Source organism: Diadema setosum, chromosome 2, assembly GCF_964275005.1.
Source record: "Diadema setosum chromosome 2, eeDiaSeto1, whole genome shotgun sequence".
Taxonomy (NCBI): domain Eukaryota; kingdom Metazoa; phylum Echinodermata; class Echinoidea; order Diadematoida; family Diadematidae; genus Diadema; species Diadema setosum.
In genome coordinates this window covers 36,626,023-36,646,060 of record NC_092686.1, presented here as the reverse complement: position 1 = coordinate 36,646,060, position 20,038 = coordinate 36,626,023, and the positions used below count along the sequence as shown (strand labels likewise).

Genomic DNA, 20,038 nt, shown 5'->3' with positions numbered 1-20,038 from the left:
ATAGACATCAAATGTATTTCAATCTCCCCCTCCTATCCCCCTACCATGCCCTTTATCAGATTTTCATACTTGGAGTTCCTGCATGACTTTTCAGTTGTTTTACATTTTTTTAATACATTTTTTTAAGGTAGGGGAGAGTTGTACAGTAATACATGCATCTGAAAACAGTTTTTTTTAAGAGTGCTTTATAGCATAGTAATCAATGGAGTTATGAGGTATGTCTTTTTAATTGTCCAATATCTTCTGCTGGGATTAGAATGCTGCCTAGTGCTTTGTAATTTCAATGTATGACAACATTTTGCTATGGGAGACCCCATGCTCTTTGACTCTTGATTTTTATGTGTGGTGCTGTCCATTGCTTTGTGTTCTCTATGTACGACAGCATTAGCCTATTGGAGACTGAATCTGTTTTGATTGTTGATTGTTGTCATGTATGGGGCTTCAATTAGAGAGTGATATTGAGACATGATGCATTTCTTTATGTAAATACAGTCAACCTTGCCTAAGTCAAAGCTATTTGGACTGAAGAAATAGCTTTGACTTTGAGAAAATTTGACTTAGGCGGGATTAAAATCAATACAATATGAAGAGAAGAAGACTTGAAATGACCTTTGACTTAAGAAATTATTTGACCTAGGTGATTATTCGATTTATGTGAGGTCAAATTGAGCAAGATTGACTGGACTGTAATACTAACACAAAAATAACAAACACACACACAGAAACTTTCATAGTAGAGATGTATGATCAGAACTTCCTCTTTTGATAACATGCGGACATGAATTTTAAATTCAGTTGTCAGATGGACTTAGAAGTAGAGAGAGGCATGTCCCCCATGCTGGAAGATGTCAGTGTATGTTGGACGGTCAAAACCATGCAGGACCCCCCCCCCCACACACACACACACACACATATACATGCACACACACACACACACACACACACACACCCTTGTGTGTTGAGCAAAGGACATGGAGGAGATGACACACCACTTCCTGGATTGCTCTGTCAGCTGCTGGTTAATGTAGGTGCTGATGGAAGCACCAGAAATAGCCAACCCTCGTCGTCTGGGCATACAGGATGCGTCTAAACGTGGTTGCCATGGTTTTCGCACTCGTTCACGGCACTGGTTCGGTGGGTAGGATATGAATTTCATGTGGCGCGATCCTACTCGGATATTGCACTGAAAAGAAATGTTTGTATTCGCTGACAATGTGCGCTGAGATAAGCAAGCTTGCGCACGTGTCACTTTGTGTGTTTTTTGCGTGCAGTCATTCATCTCAGCTAGATATAGAGATAGATATATCTATGGCATTTATTTTTAGATTGCCTATGATGATGTCCCATATCACTTCTAATTTATTTCTGGTTGCTAATAGATTGATTGTATAGTAGAAAAGTGCAGAAAGGGCAGTCAAGTTTTCTTCAATTAATGACTTCCACATGTTGCCATTGGATCCTACTTGCACTAGACAAACTGAAGTTTCCACTGTCAGGTTCATTCAATGGGTGACAACTATCAAAAGTATTACCCCCTCAGATTATGGCAGGCTTATTTTAGTGCTTACTTGTACAAATAGACATGACATTTTTCCGTTACTCTCTCCTCCAGCTTTGTACAAAATGACTGAAAGTGTCTTTTTAATAAATCAATTAACCTGATCATCCTGTCTGCATACACATCAGAATATTTGAAAAAAAAATGGCCTATTCATTGAAAGGTTTTATTCTTTTTTTTTTTTTAATTCTAAGTGCAGTCATTACTGGATGACCACTACAGCTTGTGACATCACGTATAGACTAAGATATAAAGGAACCCCCCCCCCCAAAAAAAAAAAAAAAAAAAAAATGTTTTAAATGAAAAGTACAATTTCAACTGACTTAGAACAGACATATGTTAATTGCATTTTAATTCTCCCTGCTACCTGATAGAGGTAAATCAAGTGTTCTTTAACTTCGCTAGAAAAGTGGAAATGTATTCGTTTTTTTTTATTTTTTCTTCTTTTTTTATTATTATTGCCCATACATGAACTTGCAAAAAAAAAGACAGAAATAGAAGAGAAAATTTAATTTTCACAAGAAATTGTCAGGCATGCTTTTATTTCCTTCAATTAAATAATCAGTCTACGAAATGAACCTTATTGTACCTTTTGCATTGAAATATTAGAAAACCTTTAAAATGCTCTAATGAGCTGCCAACACAATTGTGAGATTTTCATGCTTTCTCATGTTTGTTTGGGACAATCATAAAAGTCACTGTTGCTTGATTTGTGTAAAATTCCAAGCTTATGGTTCATGTTGCTAAATACTCACAAGATGTCACTACTCCAATATTAGCACTTTAAAGTGGTAATGCGTAATTGCAGGACTGCAAAATAAGTTTACACTGTCGTGCATGGGGTTGAAGTAGATAATTTCCACACTCTCTGTGTGATACACCAAAATGATATTTAAACAGCACAGAAGAAATTAGTCACAGACATATATATACTTATGCAATTTCCTCGGTTGTCTATTCCACATTCATGATTTCACTTGCGCAAAGTTTATGACAGTGTTACAAGCTGAATCATGCAATGTTTGCAAAGTATCAGTTTCTTGCTGTCGCCAGAAGAGGAAATATCTTTAGAGTGATGATCAGTCATAATCAAGGAATGTATTTTTGTCATAATCCCAGTTGTTTTGCACCCATCCTTCAAACAAGTGAATTTAGATTGCCCTTGGAGGGTGTAATGTGAAAACTCTGATAAGCAATCATTGTGAGGAATCAGTCTTCAAATGACAAAATTTCTGGTCTCTAAATCCATTCAAATCACTCGTAAGGCCTGGTTTTCTTCTCAAATATCATGGCTTTGCAAGATGACAAACATTATACAATTGTAGATTTCGAGTGTCACTCTTTCATAGATTTCCGCAACATCATTCAAAAACAAACCACTGAAAAACTTAAGGGATAGTGAAAGTTTCCGATGTTTCAGTTATGCCACTTGATAGCTCTGTGATACATTTGGAGGAGGTAGCTGGAGCTGAAACAAAAGAATTATGCACTACATCATTTGAGTGCAAAACTTATAGACCCGAATTCACGAAGGTGGTACAACTGAAACCATGGTTTAATCCATGGATAATAACCATGATTTTGTATGGGGCACCAAGTGTCACATGGCCTATTTCGTTACGGAATGTTAACATTTTGTAATGAAATGACAGATTTCGTAATGAAATTGGCCATGCGACACTTGGCGCCCCATTCAAAAGTACGGTCTTTGTCCATGGTTTAAACCATGGTTTCAATTGTACCACCTTTTGTGAATTTGGGCCTTACTGTGAATTCAAATTGTTCTGATTGTCTGCGTGGGTTTTGAAAGCATTGAGTCGAACAGGAAATCTGTGGTGACACAAAAGAGATTAGGAGGAGTAGGTAATCTGTATTCAATGACAATTAGTTTGCAGGCATTTGTGCTAATTGGTGAAGACAGAACACCAGCATGCATGTCACTGGGTAAACAAATCACTGTAAGGGGTTAACGAATTGATTTGAAGTTTTTCTTTGGTCAGATGATATCTTTGTTTCGATGGGGTGTTTGTGAGACAACATACCAAAGATTTTGCCAAAAGTATAGGAAGATGAGAAGACCAGAGAGAGATATGTCTTCAGAAAAGTAGCACAATAGCACAATTTCTTGTTCTAGTTTCTGAAAAAAAGGTTCCTTCTTCTTCTCTTTCTTGTGATGCCAACAAGAGAATGTGAGTGTCATGTTTTGCTGAGAATGTAACATTAAAAAATTGCTGAGAGTTGTACATAGTGTTATTCTGAGCCATGATTTGTATTGCTCATTAATTGCTGAATAATCAACCAAAAGGGTGGTGAGAGGATAAACATGGTTGCCATGACAGTGCTTACAACCTGCTAGTATGTGGTCAACCAGTAACCAGTAAACAAATCAAATAATGTAAACAGAATATCCTCAATTTCTGGGTGAGAATTGGCCTGTGACGAGTATAGATTCTCAAGTAAGATCTGTCATAAGTCTCACCATTACATTTGCATTACTCATGTCGACCATGATATGTGGCTTCTTATCAGGTTTATTACTTTAAGGTAGCATTGCAACAAGTGTCTGTTACCTTATTGTGATGTACACTGTAGCTACATTATCACCTTCAGTTTGTTTAATCTATGATTGTCAATGCCATTTGAAACAGCATTTGGCCTTTCTCTGTGATATCTGAACATGTGTGGGGGAAAAAAAGAGGAAAGGATGACCAATATCGTGTCTCTTTTGAATAGTAATAATATTTTAACAGATGGCAGACTTTTTATGTTGTCTGCTTCAGACCTTGCGTCCCTCAAAAGTGCAAGGCAAAGGTGTCATGGCAAATAGTAGAGGGCATGGGTAAAGTAAGATGGCAAACACATAAATTGTCTGCATCAAGAAGATATTCTTGATAATCTTGTGAGGAATATTCTTTTGAGCATTATGAAACAGATGGACCAGTGACATCCATAAATACCTTTAACTCTTCATTGAAATGTTGGTAGTGTGTAAGCAATGCCATAGAGTCATAAACCCTCACAATGACTCAGGTGTTTACCTCTCAGTATGCAGACAGAATGGAGCCGAGATAGAACACAGTAGTTAGGTTCAGACGACAAGCCTTAACCTCGAGGTTAGGAAACCTCAAGGTTCAGTTTGTAGTTAGGGACCGTGAAGACGCATTCGTAGTTAGCTAACCTCGAGGTTAGCACGATGTTAAGAGCCATGAGAAATCTTATGGTTAGCGCTCTAACCACGAGCCGCCGGGGGTCCCCACTCGTAGTTAAGCACCATGTGGACACAAAAATCAACGCACTCAAAGGGGCAGGAATTTAACCTCGAGGTTTCGTAACCTCGAGGTTAAGATTCGTCGTGTGGACGCACATCGAAGTTAGGGAGCAAGAGCTTAACCTCGAGGTTAGGGCTTGTCGTCTGAACATAACTAGTAATATATCACTTTTTTTTTTACACACTCATTTAAGATCTCTCTTGATGTTTGCACCAGATGTGAATAGAGAAATGCAAGGAAATGATGGAAACCTGTTTTTAATGGCTTAATTGGGATTAATTGGCAGTAATGGTTGAGTAATCTGCAATATGTAGAGAAAAATGTTTAACATCTGTGTTAGGTAGCGTAATGTGTACTGTAAGTAATATACAGTGTAGGAACAAATTGCATCACCTTTTTTTGTTTAAAGGGGTGAAAAAATAGGCTCGAAATGTTGAGGGCATGAAGCTGCTAGTGATAGGTCTGTGTTGAATAGTGATAGCTGTCTTCTCTCAGGTCTCGCTGTGATAATTAACCCGCTCGGCACTGCCATTACAATATGCAGCTGACATTTTGGAGGAGCAGGTTGCTTGGTGGAAGTGACAGGGTGCCAAAGTAGAGAAAGCTGCGGTCCTTGTTGTTGGGGGTCACAATAAGTTCATGTAACAGCCATGTTGCCAGACACATGCGATAATTAGATTAGAGATGGTGGGATGCGTGAAAGTAGCTCGATCTGCCAACTGTTTTACCCCCCCCCCCCCAACTCTTTTTTATACTGCTGTGTGATCAGTGTCCTCTTTTAAAGATTATACCTCATTCACACCAAGTGAAGTCACTTGCCACATTTACACACAGGAGTTATCGGTTTCTGCATTGCATTGCAAAAATCAGCATGATTTACTACTGTTCACACACTGCCAAAGGAAATCACTCGGCTGCAAATAAAGCGGTTTGAATCTTCAGACTGTACACTCCTAAACAAGGACCGACCCCGGGCACCCTAGTTGGCTGATCTACTGTGGCGAGTTGCATCATGGGATTTAAAGAAGCATTAATGATTTCTTCTTCACATCTTGTTGCACAAATCTATTTCAGAAGCTGTTAATTTTGGATGTGCATGATCGTGGCTGATGCTGCAGTACAGTGGTCATGGCTTTAATAATCAGGAAAGGTCGAGAGACAAGTTTTTCTCCTGTTTAAGCAGTGGCTGTTACTGACCAGTGCAAACCATGCAACATGAAGCCCAGTATGTGGGCATTACACGAAACCATGCACAGTTAATAAACCCTTTGATAATCACAGCAACAAGTACAAATACAAGTATTGACACCATGGTAATTGGTACAGCTTTATTGTTTCTGACACATGTCTGGAGAAACAGGCATGCAGCCTCAGAGATATAATTTGAGATGTCTCTACTCATTCACTGATGCATTCAATACTTCAATTTTATTCTGTCTCGAATGCAAATACGTTAATCTAACTCTTCGTAACTGCTACCGTTCAGAGATATTTTAGTACTTTGCCTGCGGATGTGTATGCTTCATATACTACAGTCATTTACCAGATTGTGGCCAGTGTGGGTAACAATTAGGTTTGTGTTTGATTGTATTTGAGACCCGAGTGATTTGTGAAGAAGGACAAATTAAGCGGGAATCCCTCATCAAAGCTAGACTGGATTATGCACAAATCTGGCATAAATTCAGAACTCATTATTGAGGTATAAGATACAAGGTACAATTACATGACCCTATCTGTGCATTATAAACAGTAATGGGTTTTTATCCAGATTTAATTCCAAGTCTCTCAATTCAGCGAATCATTGATGACTATATCATGGTTGTCATGACAACTCCCAAGGCAATGCTATACAACATTACTGATGTGGCCAGTCATGCTGCTTGGTTCACATACAACCAAATTTGGTTCAAAACCAGAACCCTGCCGTCAGAAGCAATGGGGGCAATTTTCTTCTTCTCTAGGAAAGAATTTGATGTGAAAAATGTTCCAGAGACATATCAGGGCAAAAGACACTTTGTGTGTGTGTGTGTGTGTGTGTGTGTGTGTGTGTGTGTGTGTGTGTGTGTGTGTGTGTGTGTGTGTGTGTGTGTGTGTGTGTGTGTGTGTGTGACAATCTGTTCCTACCTCTGTGAAGTATCATCTATTGTTTATATTGTAAGTGACAGTTTTTCACTCAGTTTGGCAATTATCTTTCCCACTGAATGCTCTCTCATGAGCCAGTTACATACTTGTATGTGTATATGCTACAAGTTGTCTTTTTTTTTTCCAGAAAAATTTCCTCACAATAACTTACAAGCATCATACATTTAGTTCACCACAACACAAAATGGAAGATTTCTTTTTTTTAATGAAAAAGATGTGAATGTTTCGTAAACAGCATAATCAGCAGCAAAACTCCACAGCTTGGGCCATATCTAATAGTAAGAAAAAAAAATGTACATGTTTTATATCTCACTGTACACTGTAGTCATAAATCCAAAGCTTAATAAATCGGTAAATATCCAGAAATGAAGGCTGAATTTGATCATTTCAAACTTCAAAAAACCGTCTTGGCCCATCTTCCTATACACTTGTTTCAGAATATGTGGGTCAAGACTTGCAATGCAGAGTACCATTTGATGGTAGAGTAGAAATAAGAAGTAGAATAAATCTTCAGATTTTTATTTCTTATGAGAAGTTAAAAACACCCTCTTGTTTATGATTTAGCTTGTATGTTTTGAACTCCTTCCAATATTTGCCAAAATTTATGGGAAGACAGCAAGTGCGTACAGGAATCAACTACTTTGAATAGGATTACCGCGACATTAGACATTTAAAATTGTGAAGATATTACTCAATTTCATAGTTTTTCCTTTTGTCTTTTACCTCATTTCATGTTGTTTAAATATGTAGGAAAGAGACAAGAGAGGGGGAGAGAGAGAAAAGAAGAAGAAGTAGAGGAAGAAGAAGAAGAAGAAGAAGAAGAAGAAGAAGTTATGCCCCAATTAGGCAATTACAAGTAAAGATAGAACAGCTACTTTGTCAGGTAGGTTCTATGTCAAGACCAATATGTGATTGGCTTGCCATGTTTACCACACCTCAAGATGTCATTTCAGCTGTGATACATTTCACATTTGTGATGGAGACCTCCCATGAAGATTTGTGTTCCAGGGGTTACTCAACTTTCAGATATCGAGGAAAAACTGACATGAAAGTGAAGCCCTCATGATTTCCTTGGAAGCAAGCAATCTTGAGGCTCGATCCGAAATAAATTCCAACGATTGATCCCATCTCCAGGAATGCTTTTTTTTCCCCTCCTGCCGCAGCCGGCGCGAGACGCCGCGACTGAAGGCGAATTACTGGGAGATTAGGATGCGGAGAACATCCATAACGAGCGCGATTTTTATCTTGCAATTCTGTCGCCGAGATGAAGGGTACAGAAAAATAAGCTTCTCTTTGGTCCAACATCTCTTGCAAGACATGAAGTGGCATATTTGGTGCGTACTTGACAGCATTAAAAGATTGAGGATGATAAGACTTGGAGAGGGATGTCGTTCATCCCATGTGATGCAAATCAGAGTTGACGAAGTGGGGTGGGGGAGGGGGGCTCTACAAGAGCAGAACGGCAAGACATGTTCGTGACCCCTCTTGGCGATCTTAAGGGGGTGACAACTGTCTGTCATGTCCACAAAGTAGAGGTTCCGCTTTAGTCATTGTTAGTCTTCAAACCAAACACTATTCATCCTATGGATGATGCCAAATTTGTCTCAGTTTGTCAAACAATGAATGGTGTACCTGCATCGTACTGATGAAGAATGAGTTTCTTCTTCATTACTGGTGATACATGCAGTACCAAAGACAACAACAATATGGTAACTACTTATGTATATTCTAGTAAAGTGAAACTGTTTGCTGTTGTGCTTAATTAAAAAAAAAAAAATTGATTGTGGGAGTAATGCCACTTTGGTCTTGATTTTGGTGAAAATGAAAAATCTAACTTTAGATACATTGTAAGAGGAGCAGATGCTTCTGGTGTAGAAAATGATTGATGAGACATTAGGTCAAACTACATTTTCTTTTTTTTTTCATTCAAGTGGCCTGTGGACCCAACTTGCTCAAAGTACAAATTAGGGTTGTGACACAGTTTGCAGATTTAAGGGGATATATTGCAGATATTTAATGCAGGTAATGCCAGCATTGCCTTATTTACACTGAAAATGTTTACTTGTGAACTGTATAGAGCAGTTTTCTTATTTTTATGCCAAACTTCAGTGAGTTAAACCCAAATATGATGGGTGCTTGAAATTGAATACTTGTTAAACACAGCGACTGGTCTTCCACAAACGCTTTTAAAAGAAGAAGTCATAAATCAGGCTATTGTGAGTTACAGAAAGCACATACCTGTTATACCAAGTATTATGAGCATATCTGTCTAGATGCAATGAATGTACTCAGTAAATCACTCAATTGATCCGATTGATAAAGTGCTCGTGATTGTTTAAATTTACAATTATTTCTTTCAATAGGCCAGTTTTCGTCAGTGAAAATTGCAAATAAGAAGTGAACTGTGACTTTATCTATCATGCCATCAGCATTCAGATAAGTCATGAATTATTAGAGCCATGATTTGAAATGCTTAAAGATAAGTTATCATAATTTTATTAAGTATCGTTTGAGATGCCCCACGTGAGTAGCAGATGAGGGAAGATAACGTTGGAAGATGGAATGCAGAAGTCTCTAACCTCAATTCTCTTTACACAAGCCCCACCTTTAAAGGCTCTCTGATGATGATCGCAGCAAAGAGGAGGTTTCAGAACCGAGACCTTTAATCAGCCAGGACACATATCTTGATGGCCAGGAAGAGTGTGAGGGAGCCACCTTGATTCCTTGAGCCTCCGGCAAGCCTTTCAACTTTTTTTCTTAATGTCATATTTTTCGTAGGAGTGGCCCTTGATCGAGGACGCTCTGGGCATGCCCTTACATCAGATGTGATTAACCCATTCACAGTGATACCAGTAACAGACTGGCTGCCAACTGGCAGCAAGTGTCTTGCTAATTTCAGCTTCTGGGCTGCTATTTTTTAGGCAATAAACTACATCTTAATAAAAAAGAACTGTAGTATTCATTTCACCATCAGTTGGTAGCAAGAGCCACTGGCTGACCAGGGAAGCTAAATATTTTTGTAATAACCAATTCATTTCTTATGATGCAACCACTTAGAGAGGCATGACAGTAGCAGTAAAATATTTCCCATCTGAACACTTAAGTAAGTATACAGTCTATTTCTTATGACATTACCTCAGTTTGATTTTCATTACAGTTAACTATCAAATACTTCCAATCTGAATGTTGTTAGCTGGAGTATTATTTGCAGTCATGTTTATTTTGTGGCACTGTTGTCTGTAGGAAAGTTAAATATTGATAATGTTTTCACTCACAGAGCTTGATTTTTGTGAAGCATTAACTCTTTATGTGCCATGGTGGAAACCCCCTGTGTGCCACATTATTCAGAGACACCAAGCAGTTATGCTTTGAGAAAATATTCTGCTTTTCAAATCTATGTAACTTTTATACATTTCTGTTAAAACCTTGATATGTAGTGAGCAAAGTTGTAGAAAATATTCCAAGCCTTGCTTTGACGTAAATCGTATGACAAATCTATGATTTTTTTTTTTTTTTAAATGACCAGTAGCTACACTACTATAAATGCATGACTTTCGTGTACAAAACAGTGACAAAAACTTAGAATCTACACCCAAATCCAGTAGGGAACACTGCTTGTTTATCAATCATTACATAAAATACAAGCTCTATGTGGGAGGAACAAAATCGCGATAAAAATGCTTTCATTGTACTGTAGCATTTGGCGATTTATTGATCAGTTTGGGCGGGTTGTTGCGTTCAAGCAGAATATGCAAAGTTTGCATGCCGTCGACTGAGTCAGGCGTGTGAACGTGGCACATAAAGAGTTAACAATCACTTTTTAACTGCAAAATTTCCACAACTCCATTTCTTAAAAACACAAGAGATGCCTGTAGTAGTAGTATTAGTAGTTGTAGTAGTTGTATAATAACAACGGCAAATCATTTGTTGAGTGCAGAAACTATATCTTTTGATTCTACAGCTCTACAAGAGCTCTTTAATGCTATACAGAATAAATGCATAAAAAGTAATCTTATACTATAATAGAACAGTCATATAAATGTCAAGAGGCCTTGTGAATAGTCTGAAACAATGGTCTTGCAACACTTCTGTCTCCAGAATTATTATACTCAGCTCTAACATTTGGTTATTCTTCTTAAGTTTGACCTTCAGAGCACTTTTTGAAAATGTTTCTACTTCAAAAAAGAAATCTCAGCTGCAAGGTTCAACATGCTACTAGCATTTCTTTATGTTAAGTGGCTGTAGGAGGCATGAGAGCATTCACTCAGATTTTCCACATGATTCAAGAATGCTTTCTCTAACAAAGTTACTTCATATAGGAAATAAAGGTGCAGTGTGTGACCCTTGGCGATATCAGTGCATTGTAGAATATTAACAGCCTGAAAATGTCCCTTTGGTTCTCTGGGATTAGGTCGTGGCTTTGTCATATCTTGTTTCAGTCCACCAGAAGCTCAAAATAAGCCTGAAATAAGATATGTATGACTAGCACCAGGAGCTATAAATATAGCAAAGGCAAGAAGTAAAGTTGGGGTAGAAGGGACAGAGAAAGCTCTAGGCTTAAGATTGAATGGTGAAACTTTATTATATAAAGTATTGTGCTGTTCAGTTTTAGTTTGCAAGAAGACACAGCACATAAAGTTTATGATATATGGTAAAACCTAGTGTAGCAATGACCTGTAATAGATCATGTATGCATGACGCATACACACATATCACATATATCAAAACTCAACAGTACCTTTTTTTTCTCTCTCTGGTGGCTCACTTGCTATCTTTGAATTTCAAATTTTGGTGGCCTGAAAGAAAAATATTGGCCCAAAATGAAAGAAAACACAACAATCCATTCTTGATATTTTAGTTGCCCGATTGGGCCACCAAAAGAGTACTTGTCTCATTTTCACAGGGTGCATTTTTTTCCCTCTTCATGTTTGGCACTGAACCACTGAAACAACTTGTAGCAAGGAAAAGCCTGATTTGGTGGTTGACAGATCTCATTTCAGATGCGGTTTGCTACCACCGCATGCACAGATGGAGCCTTTACCAAGCCATCTTGAGTACGCAGCCACTGTGAAGCAGTTGTAGCGGTCGCCCCCCCCCCCCCCCAAAAAAAAAAAAAATAGAATTGAATCACCACCACTAGGAAAACTGGTAACAAAGACCACTGAAAGGGGACACAAGAAATGGTCATCTTTTGCAAGTGGTCTTTACAGACAGGTTCATCATTATTTTCCGTGCTCTAAAGAAAATCCCAGTAGGTGATCTTACTGAATATGTGGTCTTACTGAACAGGTGGACTCTACAGACAGGTGGTTGATGGAGCAAGTTTGTCTTTAACTGTATTTACATTCACATGACATTTGTAATCTTAAAGATTTACTCAAAGTTTCAAACCTTGTTGGTGATTTTGTAGTTTAGTACAGTGTGGACACTCTCAAAGGTTATTAGAACCACAAGACATCTTATGATTCACAATTTTACAGTTCTATTCACAAGCTGTGAAGAGTCCAAACTTATGGTCTAACTTTGTGTGGACATTATAATTAATGAAATAAAAAATTAGCATGTTGTCTCTGTGAACCCTACTCCCCTTTATAATAATAGCTTCTGGGTTAACCTCCAGTGTGTGTTTTACACTACCATTTCATCAGAAATATTGGGTCCATCATGAGTGCTGCTTGTATGTATTTCTTCATTTTTTTTTTTTTTTTGTGGTGGTTTAACATTCGAGTGGGACTCTCGCTTGGAAGTTTGATGTGTAAGACTTAGGTGTCTTTAATGGAGCTGTGTCATAGTTTAAAACCACAACCTAGTCATCGAAGTTTAAAACTTTGATTAAAGTTAATCTTTAAAGTTAAGAAATGTTATGTAAACGGAACTTTAATGTACTGTGGCGAGTTGCATACAGAAACTATATTTCAAGTTTTTTGGGGGAATTATCTGACATCCTATTAAAGTCCTTGGGTCTGAGTTTGTAACCTTAATTCTCAAGTACATAATGTGCTATAGAATTAATGTAGTAATTGTTCTTTATGCAGAGTAATTGTAGTCTCATATTTTAGAAGAAGTTATCATTAATATTGAGAAGGGATAGTCTACAAATATCCCAAATCCTTCTATTATTTCTATACTACTTTTTTAATGCTACTACTACTACTACTAGCTCTACTATCATTATTATTTAATTATCATTATTTTATTATTGTCACCACTATCATCATCATCATCAGCATCATAGTGAATTATCATTAATTATCATTAAGATGATTTTAAGGTGGAAGGACCAAAGTGCTGATGCCACCGTGCTTTCATTGCGACACACCCTCCTCATCGTAGACAGGAAGCTAGTGAAGCCCTCAGCGTAATTCCAGTATCCCAATTGGTTTACACCGGCATCTTGCAAGTCATGCTGGGAGACGGCCAATTCAATTACCTTTCCCTTGCCGTAGTCCCACCTTTGTGAGATATTTGACTTGACTTTTTTTTGGTGGTGGTTATTTGTTTTAGAGGAATTGTGGAGGTATTTTGATGGTCGCTTCATATTTCTTCAGCTACCGGTATTCTGAATAAGTCAGACACATGTACATATGAAAATTTTTAACCATCTGTTCCCTGTAGATATAACAACCTTTAGGTCACATAAAAGTGAGTTTCAGTGCTTTAGTGTCCAAAAATAGACATCAGTTGTATACAATATTACTCTTTTTTCACTTTAATAAATGTGCACATATATTTGGTGACATTATTGATTATGTCACTCTGGGAATTTTTCTATTCATATAGTTCATTTAGAAATGTATATGAACGTGAGTACCAAATTTGAAGTTTATGCATTGTGCATCACTATGTAACCATGGAAATTGCCATGGACTCCTTTCAAATTCACATGTTTGTTTTAGTAAATGAGATCTGTTGGATATGTTTCAACTCCTAGAAGTTTCTTGACGTCAGAAATTTCGGAGCTTCCCATGTCAGAATTTGAGTATATTTTTTGTTTTATCTCTTTCACTGGGAGGATTTGATTCATATTCTTTATTTTCCCTTCAATATGATTTGCCAAGAAGATCGACCTAGAGATTTGCCATAGGCCGCAGATTGGCAGTTCTGGTGGATACGTTTACACATCCTTTGACGCAAGCAACAAAGTTTTGGTCTCTTTTGGCAGCATCACTGCCACCATCAACCTTTCCCGTTCCCCTTTTTCTCTCGCACACACAAATACGCACACCCAGAGACACAAGTTCAGATAAATTTTTGGGGAAAAAGTGAAAAGTAAGCCAGTGAGCAGCTGAGAAAACTTTCTAGTTTCACAACTTGCAGAAGGCATGCAGTCGACATGGAGTGAACTCACTTTCTTTTGGCACGGTTTTCAGCAGTGGGGGGAAATGCCCGTAATCTGTGATAAGAACAAGTGCAACTCACAGGGACAGCAAATTTTATCTGTGATATTTCCACGATGCACACATTCTAGACCTTCCTTCTTTCTTTTTTTTTCTGTTTCTCAAGTGAAACATTTGATGTAGGGGGAAAAAAAGAAGGGAAATGAGTTTAGGATACATGTTGTGCTTGGGATGAAATGGGAGATTTACTCTTTGCACGTGTCTTGTGAGAGACATGGCAACAGTATTACAGGAGATTTTTGAGAAAGGTGCTCCCTAAAGTTAGACTCTCTAGCTAGATATGTGCCAATGTGCAGCTTGACAAGTTTGATGTAGAAAGTAGGCTACCCTAGTGCATTGGCTGGATCTGGGGCTCGATAGAAGACTTTAGCCTTTCCCTCTACATTGCAGTCAATCATTGTAGAATGTTCGACTGTCCATATTTCAATTTTCTTGCCCTTGTTCAAAGAGTTCTGTCAGACATTATATTTATATGTCCATCTCGTTCTGTAGCAACCCATTCTATGCACAAATGAATGTGTGCTGTCATGGAAATCGCCATGGACTCCTTTTGAATTCACATGTTTGTTTTAGTAAATGAGATCCGTTGAACCATGGCAATAGTAATACAGTTACTTCTAGATTTGGCCTGTGTACCAGTATAATTATGTACGTCATGGTACACTCGACTGCCTAAAATTGGCTTATTTGGTAGAATGTATATCTTAATATTACATATCAGGAGAGTGCAGCACCATTGTTTTTGTGTTATCAAAAATCTTAATCAACAAATATGAAATGAAATATACTGTACTCTACTGTAGTAACACATTGTGAAAGGTTTTCTTGTAGGTCTGTGTGAAAGTCAATTGGCAGTTTTGTGGGGTTGTAAAGATACCAAGAGTAAACTATAACTTGATATACTAAAGGGTAAAGATTCACATGAATATCCATCTGTTGTCCTTTTTTTTTCCAGGATTGTAAGCATTTAATAAGTGGAGGGATCGGGGTGATAATGATATTTTTTATGAGCTGTCATTTCAAGCCATATCAAAGAGATCCTCTTTGAGATTCAATGCATGGGATATGCAATGGAGCAAGTAAATCTCGCTTATTCAGGGTTACCAATATCCTTAGCAACTCGGGAAATGATCATGGAAATATGTGTGCTGGCAGAAAATGGTGCCAAAGCGTGCCCTAAAGCCATATCACTGTCATCAACTGTGTCACTCTGCTGAACTTTGTGGTCATTCCTTGGTGAAAAGGGGTTTGATGGTCAAAGCGTGTATCCTCTTCAAAGTTAGCACGTGTCCCCAAACTTCAAACGAGTCTATTAAAAAAAAAGTCATCCCACGCTGGATGAAAGTGATAAAGTTACCATTTCCTATGCGATACTTCAGAGTTCCAGCATTTTTAGACCTGACGACGGATTCTTACCCGTTTTCTTCCTTTCTCCCCTTTTCCCCTCCTAAGGCAGAGTGGTCTTGTAAAGTAGTTCTGCAGGTTGAATTGTTTGACAATTTCTGTCAACATGTAAAAATCTAGCATCTGAATCTGTAGTCAGTGTGCTGCCAGGCGCACTCAAATGCCATGGCAGATAGTGTACCTGTGATTGGTTTTATATATTTACAAAGTTCACAAGTCGTCATATTTTCAATAAATTAACAATATGCCTTGATAATGATGCAGAGGCAATATTTATTGTCTCTAAGTTGGAAAATTTAACCTCTGTAACACATGTACCTATTTGCCATTTTATCATTTTCATTATAGCATCATTTCTATAGCACATTTTAACAATTAGAAGTTCCCTACACTCTTCACAAATGTATAGATGTAAATCGCAAATAATATTATAAATGTGATGTAATGCCTACTTTAAAGATAAAGATGTTTTGTCGCTGTGGCTCTCAATCAAAAATTTAACACAATAATTTTTTTTCTGTACAGGTTGCTGTTTCCAAAATTTGATATGCTCACAGAATATGACACATACAGTACTATTCATCCATGTCTTGAAACCATTCAGGAATTAGGAGTCGTGGATAAGAGATTAGTGTAAATTGGGTGAATCTATAGTGGCATCCATCAAAAAAATATAAGATACACAGACTAGAATAATGGTTTTTGTATGAACAGAGGTAGACCATGATACAATATATCAGAATTTATTATCAAAGCAGCTACTTTATTTCAGTTGTAGCGCTTATTGAAGGCAATATTTTGTTAAATAATTATATGGAGACTGTTATCCAAATCTTGGGTGTAAATGTAGAAAGCAAATTTTCTATGGGAACAGCTATACATCATTACCATGTTCTTGTTTCCACATAGAAGCATCTCTAAACAGGTTTGACTGTATTTTTTTTTTTTGATATCCGTTCAAGTTCAAGTGTAAGAATTCAACCATTAAAAACTGTCGGGAGTAGTGATATCACAGGCTTTTTTTTTTTAAAGTAATCACTTCTGTCCTACAATGTGCACCAGCCTAACAGTTCATGCTTGACAGGAGTAATTATACATACATAAATATTGCTAGATGGAAATATAGATAGACACAGATACATACATGCAGACAGACAGAGTTCAGGACAGACAGTAATACTTGTATTGTGCATCGTCCAGACTATGTGTGGTTCCATTCCATCTACTAGAATATAATGAACATTGAAGTGATTGCATTTGATACGCATCACTGATAAAGCCAAGAGACCGGAGGCCCTCATTTGGTTTGTTATGGTATTATTAGATTATTGGTTAGGAGGATGGATCGCCTTCCTCACAGGAACAAAGAGACATATCTGTCATTTAAATCAAGGAAGGAAAAGGGAGTCAAATCCTTCAAAGTTTCCCAGACTAACCCCCTTGTCTGAAGACGCGATAATGATCACAGGGCATATCGGGAATTCCCTCAATGTCTCACCAAGATGTCATCATGTTGATATTGTGCATTCTCAAGAACAGAGATACATATTCATTTTTTTTTTTTTTTTATCATTGAGGAAGGAAAGGAAATCAATTCCACGCCATTTACCCCGAGAGAACTTCTATCAGATATCTTGTCTGAAGATGAGATTTCGATCACAGGATATTTGGGGAATACACTTTCATATCTTATGAAGATATCATCATGTGTAGATTGTAACATAGCAACAACTGTGCAGCACAGCTGGGTACATCATATAAGTTTAGAAAGAGCACAAGGAGCTTCTCTCATTCTGTTCTCTTTTTTTAAGAAAAGTTGTTTACTAGAGGTATTTTGAGAAAAGAACATTTCATGGTCATAATGACATTCGTGTAACATATTTATCCTACATTTTTGAGAGCATCCATTAGGCTTGAGATTCACACTGATAAAGAAGTCCAATGCGGTGATTATACTGTATGCTGCCAAGTTACTTTTGGCATCCCACGTTTAACAAGGCTGATTCATCATCATCTAGGGACTTGCCAAATTGGTTCAATTGAAAGGACAAAATGAGTTGTTGTTTGATGCTGCAGTCTATATTAGGCCTATCTTGAATTATTTTTACAGTTGATGAGGATTCTGTAACTAATTCTAACAGACAAAAAAACTGCCAAACAAGCTGAAATTAACCCGTTGGGTATCCCTTTCTGGCAAACCTTGTGAATAACCACCAAATGAACTCCACTCCATGTTCAAATTCACTTTAGGAAAAGGAGTCAGTTAAATGGAATGATGAAAGTGTTATTGAGATTGGATGAAAAAGCCACAACATTATGAAATAATGTTAATTTTTTATGAACATCTGCCTGAAACAGCTCTATTGGTCACCTATAAGATAAGGTGACGATGTTATTTCATTACAACTCTCCCATTTTTGCTCATAGACAAACCTCTTCTGAATATTCTCTTTTATCTAATTGATTGGAAAAGGGGAAAAAATTCCTGCATGTCAAATAATATTTTTAAGTATAGGCCTATCTTCTAGAGCAATCATGATGAATCTTTCAATTCAAAACAAAAACAGGGGATCATATAGTTCTAAAATCTCTTACAAATAGATAATAGGCCTACTTGTAAAGTGCATCTGTACGTAAGGAAAGTTGGGCAGTTATTTTTATTGGAAATTGCTGTATGCTAAGGGGCATTAATGAAGAAGAGGAATAGTGTAAAACAACAAACATCTGTGAATTGGAGCTGACGACCTTTTTTGTGACATGAAACTTTTGTGAATTGCAACTGGTATTCAATGCATTGTGTACAGACAAAACCTGCATTAGACTTTTCTGGCTCCTTGCAAAATATGCAAAAGTTTCATGCAAGAGAAAATTTGCAGTTTAACATTATAGGTACAATGATGATATCTCAGATTCAATTTGACTCTGAAATGGTGAAGTTTGACTGCCCCACCCCTTTAAAAAAAAAAAAAAAAGGCAATGTGGGCACTAGGGATCGTTTGGTGAATGAAGGTCAGGTGTAAGCTAAAAATGACAAGTTTTGCCTGTCTGCCGGGCACTAGCCAGCACTGTGTTTGCTGGAGGCCTTCGGTGTGTATATAACAGGCTAAATTTAGGATCTAGTCACTGGGATGAATTCCAAGATTGCTTCATTTAGAACAGACAAACATGTAGGTCACTTGGCCTCTGGGCTTTATTAGGAGACGAGACTCTGTTGGTATTGAAGATGTCCAAAGTCAGATAATGACCAGAAAAGGATGTTAACCCATTGAGGACGAGTCCCGAGTATACTCGGGCAGGTGTCTAGATGGGAAATGCTTGTTGTAGCAAAGTCAGCCTGTTCTCACCAGCTTAAAGGGATGGTATAGTTTAAGTCGAGATGGGGACTTAGGTTTTAACTTTTTGTGAGATAATGAGAAATCACTTATATGAAATATTAAAGGGCATACAATTTTATTAAGAGGAATTAAATGTTTATTTGACGAGAATTGGTTTTGAAATGGCTGAAATATCCAAGAACAAGGCAAAACAAAGTGGTCTTTATAAAAGATGGGTGCCACCTTTTGTTAGGTCCACTTTGTTTTGCTCTGTTGTCAGTGTATCTCAGCCATTTCAAATCAAACCGATTCTCATCAAATACATTTTTTTTCCTCCTAGAATTGTATGCTCTTTGAAATTTTGCATAAGTGATTTCTAATTATCACACACAAATTTAAAATTTTTAATCCCCACCTCAACCAAATCTGTACCATACCTTTAACCTCTTTCTCTCTTCCTCCCCTCTGGGAGGAGGGTGGTGAAGGGGGGGGGGGGGGGAATACTCTGTCACCAGGCTCTTAATTCTCCTCAGAAGTTGTGTGTTGTGTCTAACAGGAGATATTTTAGGGTCAGTGGAAACAAAGGGGAAAAAAGTCATTTATTGTATTTAAGTCTAGCTGAGAGGAAAAGTACTGTTTTGTAGGAAGCCTTGTCACTTCCTAATCGGTCTCTTTTGAAGAAACTTGAGGTCAAAATTGCACCAAGTTCGTGTGCCAGAGGTGTAGTCTTGGGAGACACACCCATATATGCCAATCACATTCCGTGTTCCCACCAGGGGAATACAGGTGTATGCCTGGATTGGTTGCATGATGGGTGTGTACAGTGCAAGATGTCAGAAGGTACATACATGTATTATAACTTTAGAAGTATATAGCTCCTAAATTTAGTGAAGTTTTCTTTTTTTTTCTTTTTTTTGTGAAAGAAGATTGTTAATGGCATGTGTCTAGAGATGA

At 37.6% G+C, this 20,038-nt stretch overlaps 1 protein-coding gene across 1 annotated transcript in view; it reads left to right on the top strand.

Moving 5' to 3' along the window:
* Positions 1-20,038, top strand: part of LOC140246287 (pseudouridylate synthase 7 homolog) — a 138,146-nt gene that overhangs the window by 49,042 nt on the left and 69,066 nt on the right. The window lies entirely within an intron of this gene.